Source organism: Periplaneta americana, unplaced genomic scaffold (genome assembly GCF_040183065.1).
Source record: "Periplaneta americana isolate PAMFEO1 unplaced genomic scaffold, P.americana_PAMFEO1_priV1 scaffold_24, whole genome shotgun sequence".
Classification (NCBI taxonomy): domain Eukaryota; kingdom Metazoa; phylum Arthropoda; class Insecta; order Blattodea; family Blattidae; genus Periplaneta; species Periplaneta americana.
Genome location: NW_027185505.1, coordinates 673,979 through 687,397, shown reverse-complemented (window position 1 = coordinate 687,397; position 13,419 = coordinate 673,979).

Sequence of the window (13,419 nt, the reverse complement as noted above, 5' to 3'; positions counted from 1 at the left end):
AAATTAAGCTCCTTCATCCAGACTCTGAAAAGTGGCTGCTGTCGAATTCGTAAAGCGCCACCAAGAGATGAATATAACATCTAAGTTTGCAGGATGTAGCAGCTAAATTTTAAGCCGTATAGAGTTTAATATTTGATTAATGTGTGGGTAGAAGAATTGAAAGTTAACTCAGGTTTACTTGTAATGCACAGCCTGTTAAATATGTCGTAAAAAAAAAAAAAAAAAAAAAAACTAGTTGCACAAATCTCAGTAAACGTGCCAATTAAATGAATGCTAACGTATTATAGATTGCTTTTCGCGTATTAAATGAAAGTACACATCTTGTCCTATGACCTCCATAAGGGAAGGTTTAACAGTATAAAACAGCCACTGACCCCACGAACAAAAATCAACTGAAGAGCGTGACTTTAAAAAAAAAACTCATGTTTTGTCCCACCTCTTACTGATATTGATGTTTTGTATGCTGTTGTGCACAATGCCTAGCTTTTGTTTAAGCCTAGATATTACTTAAACTTCGGTTATGATGAAGTTGATTTTCTTACATAGTTTTGCGTTCTGGACAACTGTGCGCCGGCATCTCTCGGAACATCCGAGATCAGGTCCCTATCCCCTCCACCGCAAAGTCAAATAGCGTCTGTCACTTGATTTTGAATATTAAACAAACATACCATCACGGCATTTCCGTTATGGCATCTGGTGTCATCAATAAGCTACAAATAAAGGAAAGAAAGAAAGAAAGAAAGAAAGAAAGAAAGAAAGAAAGAAAGAAAGTAGCACAGTCACTGTCCTGAACAAGGTACGCAAGTATTATTTTAATTAATGCGTATCGCCTACCAGCCGCCGAAACTATTCGACAGGAGAGTGAATATCCTACACGGTCCTGTAAAAATGTTCTGAATACACTAAATGACGTGTAATTTTTTTTCTATTATTAGGACAATTGAACGTGTCATTGCTCCTGCGGGTTGCTTTGTTTCACACCACAGAGAATTCAGGTTCTCAACCCCCCGGGATTCTAGAGATAAGAGAGCGATGAGGTTAAAGGAGTAGGCGTTTGTTCGTGTTTTTGTTTTTACTTTAGAAAAATTGCGAAACGTGACGCAATAGCGATAAGTTTTATGAACAAGTTTGCTGAATCGACCAATTGAAGGTAATTTATATTTTGCTAAAGAAGAGAGGAGATTAATGAAATCAGTTATTGTAATAATCGTAGTAGATTGAAGGAATTGTTTGTATTCAAACTCCTTTTTGAAATAAGCTGCTCGGATGCTTATCAGGGTGACGGTTATAAATGTTATCGTAATACCCACCCGAGGTCACAAAGGTCACAGTCTTCCGCTTGTCCTTTCCTAAGCAGACCACGTCTGTACTATCGAAAATAATGAGTCACAGTTATAGTTTCGTGAAAGTAAAAAATGTTAGATAGGAGACAAGTAGCTACTCTTATACAATCATAATCACATTTTGTATCCAATATAGTATAAACGAGCTACATGTAAGTACTGTGTAAAGTTTCATTAAAACAATATATTATATATGAGACAAGTCACTAATTTTTGTCAAAACGCATCGTCTATAAAGGGGTAGTTTCTCCTCTTATACAGTAGTGACTATAGTGCGAAGTTTCATGGAAATATGTCACATTTTTAGTCCAGCTAGATTTGCTTTCTGGACCACTTTGAGCCTTGGCGCTTGTGATCGGTCGGACGGAGGATCACTCGTCCCGGCGGCGTTAACCCTTAATTTGGTAAATATATATAATGTGCAATATTATAGAACTGTGAAATTTTTTTTTAATTTTCCTAAGAAACTTTGTTATCCATCGTTCTATTAAAAAATTGTTTATTAACCTATAGGATACATTGCGATATTTGTCAAACAGGCTGTGGGAAAATGCTGATACGGTGAGGAATGGAAAGGGAGAAACCATTTATATTATTGAGGTGACCTTGAACTGAGGGTAGTAGGAACGAGACCTGGAGTACGGTACAACCGGCTCTTCCGAGAAATAACTAGTGGCCCTGAAAAGGGCCTTTTTGCGGGCAGGAGTACCTTTGTTAATTCAAGCCCTTTCGCCGCGGATGCGCCTAGCCAGCTGAATATCCTTGGGCATAATGGTCACGCGCTTGGCGTGGATGGCGCAAAGGTTGGTATCCTCGAAGAGACCGACGAGGTATGCCTCGCTTGCCTCCTGCAAGGCCATTACGGCTGAGCTCTGGAAACGGAGGTCGGTTTTGAAATCCTGAGCGATTTCACGCACCAAGCGCTGGAAAGGCAGCTTGCGGATGAGGAGCTCGGTGCTCTTCTGGTAACGACGGATCTCGCGAAGAGCAACTGTACCAGGGCGGTATCGATGGGGTTTCTTCACGCCTCCAGTAGCCGGTGCGCTCTTCCTAGCGGCCTTCGTTGCCAGCTGCTTTCGTGGAGCCTTGCCTCCCGTGGACTTACGCGCAGTTTGCTTCGTACGTGCCATCGCTTACTCCTTAGTCCTCGCAACCCAAGTTGACGCAATACAGTCGCCCCCGCTGAAAAAAAATCGAAAAATCGAAGGAGAATTGGGAGGAAAATTTAAAAGGTACGCAAAACGCGTCCTTGCAAGGGGTTGGGGGCTGTACAAAACTAAATATGTGAGCTCCAAGCCTGTTGGCCACTAGTCTCACTCCGGGTTACGCTGCTCCCCTGAAGGAGCTCTAGAAAATTTTGAAGGGGAAGCCGAAATTGGACGTAACCTCTTAGGTACCACATACGCGAGGGGGGCTGAGACTGATCAATTGATCACGGAACGGGGCGAGGAGGAGTTGGCTGGTGTGTGCCGTTAGGATGGCAAGACGCCGTCATCTGTTGTTCGATGACAAAGCAGGTGAAGGCTTTCGGAAGAAGCGCCGTGAAATCTAAACTGCAATTTGAGGGGTCCCTGTCCTTTCAATTTGCGTCTTATTGAGTGACCTCGTATGTTTAATATACTATTAATATTATCTGAAATAGGGCATACATAATTTATAAGGAAGGTGGAATATATATGGGGAAGGGCATATAGGTCCGTGGCCCATTTCTTATAGGGCTCATCCCGACATTTGTCTTACGTCTGAGGAAAACCACGGAATACCTTAGGCAGGATGAGTTGTCTCATATAAGAGACTAGCCAATTTGGCTATTCTGTTGGAGGTCATGAGCCTTGTTGATTTGTCTCAATTTCGAGACCAGCCATTTGGCTATATGATGGCTCAATTGCGAAGAGGGGGGAGAGATGTGATTGTTAATTAAGGGGATTCATGGGGATATGAGTGCAGGTCCGTGGCCCATTTCTTTTAGGGCTCATCCCGACATTTGTCTTAGCGCCTTAGGAAAACCACGGAAAAACCTTAGGCAGGATGAGTTGTCTCAATATCAGAGACTAGCCAGTTGGCTCTTAGGTTGAATGACTCTATGAATCGATGGATATATACTAGCCAATTGGCTTTTATTAGATTTCCATCGATCAACAATGTAGATATGTTATGGAGGGATTTTGTTTAGCCCAGTTAAGACAAGGTCATTTTACAGCGGTTGCACTATCCAAGGAGTCTCATGGAGTTGGGTCGTGGCTACCAAAACCTGGGAGTAACGCCAGCCTCCCTGTCCTCCTGTCTCAATAGTATAGCTAATGGTCCTGTCTGGTGTCTACGCCGTAACCTAGGATCATACTGGCCGAGGCCAGATATGAGCGGGTTGGGGTTAGCACGAGCTTCCGCATACAGGTTCCTAGCCAGTCGAGCAATGAACTCGTCTATGGTTGGCAACTCTAGTTCATCATGGAACTTTCTTCTCGAGGCGACTCGGGGGAGATGGGTAATGAGTCGAATCACCTGGTTTTGGACAACTTGGAGTTTACGGAGATGGGACACTGCCGCAAACCCCCATGCGGGTGCGGCATAGGTAATGACAGAGCGAATGAGGGCCTTATACATGGTAAGTCCTACCCTCAGGTTGTCAGGAGTTAAGGCCGCCAGAATGGGATAGTGTCTAACTATCAGCCCGTTGGCCTTACGAAGAAGGGATTGGATGTGATCTCGGAAGTTGAGATGAGAGTCCATAATGATCCCTAAATATTTAATTTGGTTCATCCACGGCATTTCTCGTCCGAAAAGTGTGGGTGGTGGTGGTATGTCTTCGAGCCTCGCTCTTAGTGAAAAGAGTATGGCCTGACATTTCTCTACATTGACCTTGATTCTCCAGTCGTGGAACCACGGCTGGAGGTGATCTAAGATCGACTGTAATCTACGGGACGCTAATCTATAGGTTTTGCCCATCGCCAAGAGGGCAGTGTCGTCTGCATAGATATACAGATGACTACTTCTGCCGTGGATATAGCGAAACGGGAGGTCATTAATGAATATATTGAAAAGTATGGGCCCGATAATGGAACCCTGTGGGACTCCTGCGTGAATTTCACGGGGGGTGGAGAAACTAGTGCCTACACGGGTTTTGAATGTACGGCCTCGGAGGTAGTTAGAAATGAGGCGTATCATTCCATCTGGGACTCCCATGCCCAGTAACTTAACGAGGAGTCCCTCATGCCAAACCTTGTCGAATGCTCGCTCGATGTCCAGGTAAGCTGCAGCTACTACACGCTTCGTGCTCATAGCCCAGGTAATGTCCTCCGTCATGCGGAGTGCCTGGAGTGTAGTGGAACGGCCAGGGTGAAAACCGAATTGCTCGTTCCTGATTTGGGGCAATACTACTTCAGTGAGGCGTCTATGTATGACCCGCTCCGCCAGTTTGCTGAGACAACTGAGGAGACTAATAGGTCTATAGTTGCTTGGATTCGTCTTATCCTTTCCGGGCTTTGGAAAGAGAACTACGTGAGCTTCTTTCCAGGGAATGGGATAGTGACCGGAAGCCAAGATGTTATTAATTATCTCTGCTATGCGCTTCATAGCTGACCTTGGGAGATGCTGCAATATAATTCCTTGGATACCGTCGGCTCCTGCGGCCTTATGAGGGCCGAGGCGACGAATGAAATGGGCGACCTCGTGGGTGTTCGTAGGTCGTATCCCATTTTCCGGCTCCCTGCTAAGGAGGTCTCGAACCGATTCCTCAACAGCTCTGATATGGGGAAAGTTTAAATTTTGTTCCACGGGTTGAAAAGTGGTCTCTAGAACGTCTGCCAGTGCGGTAGCCTTCTCCTCAGGAGTAAAGGCCGTGACATCTGGACCGACTACTAATGGGTGAATAGATTGAGACGGATTGGACAGAGCTCGAGATACACGCCAGACATCTGACATGTTTCTGCTGTCCATCGTCTCAACCTTGGATTTCCAAGCATCCACGACCGTTTCGTGGACCGCCTCACTGATCCGCCTGCGCAAGCGGTTCATTTCTATTCTATATTGATCTAACCTAGTACGCTTCCACAATGTTCTTGCTCTATTGCGGGCGATCTTTAGGTCTCTAATATAGGCTGGCAGCTGCATCCGTCCCGGTTGTGAAGACCGTTTCGGTATTGCAGCAACCATTGCCTTCTTTATGCACTCCGTCAGGTCGCTAACTGACCTATCTATCCCTGCCGGAGTGACTTCAGGGGGGAGTGGTGGAAGCGTAGCGGCTACCTGGTCTTGAAAGAACACCCAGTCTGCCGCCTTGTAGTTGAATTTCTCAGCGGTTGGGGAGAGTTCGACTGGGTGCATGATCTCCATTATCACCGGTAGGTGGTCGGACGGAAGATCATCCAGGGTTGTTAGTCTCGCTCTAGTTGTGAGACCTTTCACCAGAGCGATGTCTAATATGTCAGGCAGTTGATTTGCAGCATCCGGTACGTGTGTGGGTTCCCTAGGGGCCATCACGACGTATCCGTTTCCTGTAGAATTAAGAAAAAGCCTATCGCCCTGCCGATTGGGGCGTTGACAGTTCCAGCTAGCGTGCTTCGCATTGAGGTCGCCGGCGACTACGAATCTATCGGATAGACTTGTCACTATATCTAAATCGCGTTCATCTAGTATGCCCGGAGGACTGTAGGCAGCCATAAGCAGAAAGGGGAGTCTGCCTATGTAGGCTCTAATAGCCACTGCCTCTAATGCCGCTAGCTGGGGAAGGAGATACTCACAGTGCGCGATCGTAGAACGAACGAACACCGCTACACCTCCGCCTCTTCTACCTGCTCTATCTTGTCTATAGACTTTAAACCCCGCGCATCTTAAATTTACTTGGGGTGTCAGGAACGTTTCTGTTATAAATGCTACGTCTATATTATTAGCGTCTAGGAAAGCCCTGAACTCATGTCTATCATGTCTAAGGCCCCTGGCGTTCCATATGCACATCCTAGCAACTCCGTCACTTCGTCTGGCCATTGAGAGAAACGAGGGAGGTTAGGAGCTTAAATATCTCCGGGAGGGCAGACATAGGATTCTCCATAAGGAGAACTATCACTCTGGTTAATCCTTCCAGGATTGGGGCGAGCGGGAGGTTAGGGTTTGCTAATTGCAACGCCTCGGCAAAGTGCTGGACTTGGTCCAAGGTCGCGCCTTGACCGGTCGGGCCTTTCGAGGTGCTTGCAATAGCTTCCTGCTGGGCCGGTGGGACAGGGGCGGAGATGGACTCTACCGTGGTAGCCTTGGTGGCTTTTCTGCTGCCCCTGTTGCGCTTAGGGCGCTGAGAAAGGGGTCCTACATTATTGGCAGCAGTTTGGGGGGCTGTCGCTGCCACGGTGGACCACAGAGGCGCGGCAACGGGCACTTCCAAAAGCGAAGGGATGGTCGCCTGCTGCTGCTGCGTTTGCTGCTGCTGTTGGCGGACCGGCCCGAGTTCCGTGCGTCGCTCCGCACGGGGCACCTGCACAGGGGCGCGAGCCTGTGGCTGCGGCTGCTGTTCTCGGAACAGCTGCTGCTGCCTCGCAGCTCGCTCCACACGCTGCTGCCGGAGCCACTCGTATTGGAGCGTCCGCTGTTCCTCGAGCTCTGCCCTCCTCCGTCTGGCAGCCCTGCTCGTTCCTTCCGTGGCATCTCTAACCTGTAGTGCCACGGGACACCCTCCATAATTGGCGGTGTGAGCGCCAGTACAGAGTGCGCATGTAGCGGGGACATCGTGCGGCTTGCGACAATCTTTAGTCTTATGGGGGCGTGCACAAGCTCGACACATAGGCTGCGCTTTGCAGCTAGCCTGCGTGTGGTAGTACCACTGGCAGTTGCTGCACTGAGGCGGGCGCTTGCTGGGGACGTAGTCCTCAACTGTTACCCTCATCAGGCAGCACTGACGCAAGGCTCTCATTCTATCCCGGGTTTCGGGGGAATTCTCCACATCGACAATGACCATTGGGAGTTTGGCCTTTGTCCTTGATGAGTGCATCCTCGTCACTCGCCGGACGATTATGCTTTGGAATTCCAGGTCGCCCTGGATGTCCTCCTCATCTGTGTGGATATCTATTCCTCTTAGAACGAATCGCAGAGGCTTGTCGTTCTTGGGGCGCAGCAAGTTGTACGCTACTCCCCGTTCGGTCAGGAACCTGCAAAGATTTGCGTAGTCCCTTTCGCAAACAGTTTTCACGGCCGTCCCGCCGCGCGCCCTGTACGAGCATAAGCCCAACGGTTCGTATTCGGCCTTGAACTCTAAGTTCAGTCGGCCCAGCGAGCCAGTGAAGGCTGGCGTAATAATAACGGGTGGGATATCACCGCGTCGCCTAGTGAGGGCAGTCTCAACATCATCTCCATCGTCCTCACTCTCCGACACGTGAGTACGAGCTGGGGAAGGGGGGCGGGGAACTGCCTCATCTACCTCAGAGGCAGCAGCCGTCTCCTGTGGGGCCTCAGGTTCGGCGGGGGGTGCTGCCTCCTCGGTCACGACTTGAAGAGTCGCCGCCTCTAATTGCTCCAAGGTAGAGAGAGCCGATCTCTCTTCCTTAGTGAGCTCACTAGCGGAAGTAATGCCGCCCTGCTCAGTCTTAGCTGAGCCCTTCTTCTTCTTCTTTTTGGCCTTAATGACCTGAAGTGCGCCGGACCCAGATGGAATCGGCGGCACCTCATCAGCCAAGACCGTAACACCACGGCTATTCAGTCCGCTAGGACCGGGCGAGTCAACACGTGTCACCTCTGTGACCTTGGGAGCTAACTTGGGAGGGGTGGGCTTTCGTGGGAGTCCTGAAGGGACTGGGATGGTGGTAGGTGGACGGAGCTCAAGGATCTCCGCAACGGGAACCGGGACAGGCGGTGTCCGTATAGGTCCAGCCGATCGCAAGTTCCGACGCCTGGGCGGAGGAGTAATCTGCGCGGGACGCGACACGCGCAAGTAGGAGGTGGTGGGCCCTGTCTGGCTAGTGCAAACTAGCAACCGCTTTACGCCACCTGCAGTAGGTTGGCTCGTGGCCTTGTTGCTCTTAAGTGGAGCCATTCGAATTAGAAATTCGATCCTGTCAGGGGGGGAACCTAAGCGGCACTCTGTCCGCAGTGCAAGAACCTGCTAGGCCCCTTTCCCACTAAGGGTGGAAGCCCAGCAGTTACGCCCGACCGGTCGCCGAAGCCTAGCCCGGTTAGCCGATCGCAACAAGCGTTGCGGAGCCCGCCGGGGACCGTCGGTTTGGTTCGCTAATTTCGTTGGCCCTGATAAGGGCCGGACGAAAATTTGCGTAGCCCTCAGAAGGGCCGGGCAATAGTAGAAGAGTGGAGGGCGGAAAGCAAATTAGCCCGAAGGCCCTGCCTTTGGGCAGTCACTCCGGCACGAAGGCACAGAGTCTCTCCCTAGCAGGAAGCCTGCCTAGGGGCCGAGGACGGCTAGGGGTCTCCTCGAGAGAGGACCCAATCCCCGACCGGGATCCGCCTGGCCTAGGGAAGTTAGTGCGCACAGCCCTCCGTAGGCTGCGCGGCTTTCTTCGCGCTGAGCGCCGGTGCGGCAGTGGAACCAATAGGCTGCTCTTTAAGAAGTGCCGATTACGTAGTTGTCCGCCGCCTGGCCGACAGAAGTACGATGCTCGGCGCCTCGAGCCTCCCTGGCCGAGAGCTGCTTGGCTGCTGCGTTCGCTTGCTGCTGTAGCACTGAGGGATCTGGTTGGTTGTCCGCTGTAGCTGCTTTCGCTGGTGCGCCAATCAGAAGGTCTCAGGACACGTCTTGCTCCTTTCACGTCCAAGAAAGAAGTCTTCCGCCCCCGCTGCCCCCAAGAGGGGTATTTATGTCTTCGCCCGTTGAGAAGCCACGCCCCTTCCGTAATGTGATTGGTCCGCGGGTTTTAGTATATAAACCAAAAAATGACCCGCCGTCGAGATCACTTTTAACCTTCGTCACACGAGCAACATGACTGGACGCGGCAAGGGAGGCAAGGGTCTTGGCAAAGGTGGAGCGAAGCGCCACAGGAAGGTTCTCCGAGATAATATTCAGGGCATCACGAAGCCGGCCATTCGTCGTCTCGCCCGACGTGGAGGCGTAAAGCGTATCTCCGGCCTCATCTACGAGGAGACGAGAGGTGTTCTCAAGGTCTTTCTGGAGAACGTAATCCGTGACGCTGTAACATACACCGAGCACGCGAAGCGGAAGACAGTCACGGCCATGGACGTGGTATACGCCTTGAAGAGGCAGGGGAGGACTCTCTACGGGTTCGGCGGTTAGACTGCCTACACACGTCTGCTGCCGAATCCGTCGGCAAAACGGCCCTTTTCAGGGCCATAAAATCCGTCTAAAAAGGGCAGTAGTTGTCGAGATTAATTTAATTCACCTTTACTGTGTGACCACTAGCTCAACAGGCCAGTGCGGAAAACAGAACTTATTTCGTAGGGGCACTTCAGTATCAGCAAAAGACGTTGTAAGAAATGCCTCTCCGTTTTTCAAATGGGTCTGACCCCAACGCTTGGTATATCAAGTGGAAAGACCGGATTCCTCTGTGAAGCCTTGCTCCTCGGATTATGTTACCTGTTACTGTAAACTTCTGTAAGTCAATAATCACTGTCCGAAGAATTGGTGGGTAATATGACAACGCAGGTAGGCAATGCTCACCAGACCGTAACAAGGAACCGAGGGGATTGACACATACTGAACATCACATCACCACGTTTTTGCAATGCCAACTTTTAGGTCATAGGAATCCAGTGTGGTAAACACTGGGGAGAAGAGGTACACATCGCATGTCAGAACACAGGACTTCGTCCTGTCAGACAACTTCCACGTATAGCTTGCGTCATTTCGGTTCGAACGAAACGACAGAGAGAGGGGAAATTCGAACGCAAATTGTCAAAGCCTTCGATTCCTACGAGAAGGTCATGTCATCATCTCAGTATTGGGGTTCCTGCGCGTGCGGCCAATATGTGCACCAACAAACAAACGCATTAGGAACTCTATTATAACGCCGTAAGTTGTTCACCAGTTATCGATTTCTTATTCAAAATTAGTTTCATTCGTAGTATGTAGTAAAGTAAACTAGTATATTCAAACGTATATGTCTAAAACCACGATGGGCACCAAAGAAGGGGACTTGTGATTATTTTCACGATAATCTCCATTACTCTAATATGATAGAAATATATTACATAAATTTCGAAGCCAACTATGTACTTTGGCATCATCATCTAATTTAATTCGTATTGTGTTAAATTATATAATAATAATGAAACCTTTCTATATGCATCAGTATAATGTGTTATCACACAATAGCCTAGTAAATGTACAACGGTTTCAAGTACTTCAGTGCGAACCTGGGACAACGACATCGTTCAGAGCACAAAATTACAGAATGATGATATTAAATCAGCCCACCGGTATAGAGAGAGAGAGAAAGTTGACACGCGTAATGAAATTACATTACGAAGCCGTGAGAGAGGATTAACAATACTGGCTATTTCTGACTTTTGTGAGGTTAGTGGGGCCCTTAAAAGGGCCGTTTTACGGAGAAGGGGCTTAAGCCTTCTTCTCGGTTTTCTTCGGGAGGAGAACCGCCTGGATGTTGGGCAACACACCACCCTGGGCGATGGTGACGCCGGACAGGAGTTTGTTCAGCTCCTCGTCGTTGCGAATGGCGAGCTGTAAGTGACGAGGAATGATCCTAGTCTTCTTGTTGTCACGAGCTGCGTTGCCAGCCAACTCGAGAACTTCGGCCGCCAGGTACTCCATCACCGCGGCCAGGTAGACTGGCGCACCGGCACCAACTCGCTCTGCGTAATTGCCCTTACGCAAAAGACGGTGGATACGGCCTACCGGGAACTGCAACCCAGCACGGCTGGATCGAGACTTTGACTTTCCCTTCACCTTGCCTCCCTTTCCACGACCCGACATGATGCTACTCCTACTTGCAGCTGTTTAACTACAAGAACGACGCCTCGCCGGTGTCAGAGTTGATTGCTGGCAGAGCCAGCGGTCGTTTTAGGGTCTTACATTACAATGCCCTCTTCGACCGTGAGTGCTTGTGAGTGCAGTGTTAATAGAATGTTGGATATTTAGGGCTTTTATGAGATTGAGATTGAGACGTGGAAAGAAGACAGGTGGGTAGAAAGTAAGAAAGAAGATTTAAGAAGCAGATTTTAAGTTTTGATTTGTTGTTATTTGAGGAGTGACCATGAACTGTTTGTGATGTAAATTATTTACTGGGCTTGCGTGAATTTTGAATGTATTTATTTATTGTTTAGTTATTCAACGATAGCTATCATGCATCACTAAGCAGTGGTGAGGGCAGTCACAATTTGATTATATTGTTGTTATCCTTGTGTTTGTGCGTTGGCATTTTGACTTCAGCTATCCAGCAGTCGGAGAGATGTTCGCTGGTACGTTATGTTGTGGGTGGGGTATTTGATTTCGATTTCCTCTCGTTGTAGATGAAAGTGGATTGTTAATTGTATGTGTCGGGTTCTGGTCTATGACATGTATGTGAATTCCTCAACGATGGCATTCTTTTGGGGTATTTATGGGAGACAGACCGCGAATGAGCCGACTCCGGGAGACGAGGGGTGTTGTAGAGAGGGAGAGAGAGGGGGAGAGTTTAATGGTTATTTTGTGGATTGAAGTGATCTTGATAGGCTTGTAGGAGTTTTTCAATGGTTGTGTTCTTGTTGGTGTGTGGAGGATTGTTAAACATATGTTGTGTGTATGAGCGACGTAGTGCGAAGTGTGTGTATTTAGTGACTGTTCGGATTAGGTGTGTGGAGAGTGGTTTCGTTTTGGTGTGGATGTATACTGTGTCGTTTCTGGTATGTTTGGGTAGTCGAAATATCTGGCGCAATAATTTCCTTTCACGGGACTCAAATTTCTTTTGTGTTGAGGGTGAAGATTGCAATAGAAAGTAGGAGGAGTAGGTGCACTGGGATCGAACCAGTGCTTTATATAGGTGTAGTAATGTGTTGGCGTGGCAGCCTTGTCGTCTAATGCCGCTTAGGTAGCTTACTGCTTTAGTAGCTTTGTTGTATTTGTCCCATATTGTTTGCGCTATTGTAGTCCAAGAGAGTTTTGATGTGAGTGGAATGCCTAGATATGTTACTTTGTGTTGGAGTGGTATTAATGCTTGTCCGATTGTAATGTGTTGTCTGTTTGTGATTCGTGATTTTAAAGAGGGGCGGAAGACACAGGTTTGGGTTTTTTCGGTGTTGATGGTAATTCTCCAGGTGTTGGCCCACTCAGTGTACTGTCTCAGGGCGTTGTCTATTAGTACCCTGGCGGATCGTAAGCGGGGATGGGTGGCCCAGAAAGCAACATCGTCAGCAAACTGTGCCAGGCCCACTTGATTGTTGTTGGGTTGAGGGATGTCAGATACATATATGTTATAGAGCAGCCCACGGTAACCTTCACTTTTACGCCAACGTCAATAATCGACAGCGGACCAATCGTAAAGTCACAAACGTTTGCGCTGTTTCTATTGGCTCGCACTGGGAAGGCAGTACGGCATTGTCCCTGCGACTTAAATATTTTTCTCCCTCCGGGCTCATCATCAGACGAGCACCATGCCCCCCAAAGCTTCCGGAAAGGCTGCCAAGAAGGCCGGCAAGGCCCAGAAGAATATTTCGAAGGGCGATAAGAAGAAGAAGCGCAAGAGGAAGGAGAGCTACGCCATTTACATCTACAAGGTTCTGAAACAAGTTCACCCAGACACGGGAATCAGTTCAAAGGCTATGAGCATCATGAACAGCTTCGTTAACGACATCTTCGAGCGCATCGCCGCGGAAGCTTCGCGGCTCGCGCATTACAACAAGCGGTCGACCATCACCAGTCGGGAGATCCAGACAGCCGTCCGTCTCCTGCTACCCGGTGAGCTGGCCAAGCACGCCGTCAGTGAAGGGACCAAGGCCGTCACAAAATACACTAGTTCCAAGTAAGCGGGAGTGCTTGCTAGGGAATCAGCAACCGGCCCTTTTAAGGGCCACAAGTTATTCATAACAGAGTAGATGAATGAAGAACAACAGCGGTTCCCACCGAGTGAAAATTTAAATAATCACCCCGATAACACTTCTAGGATAGATAATACATTATAGGCAGTCCATGGGA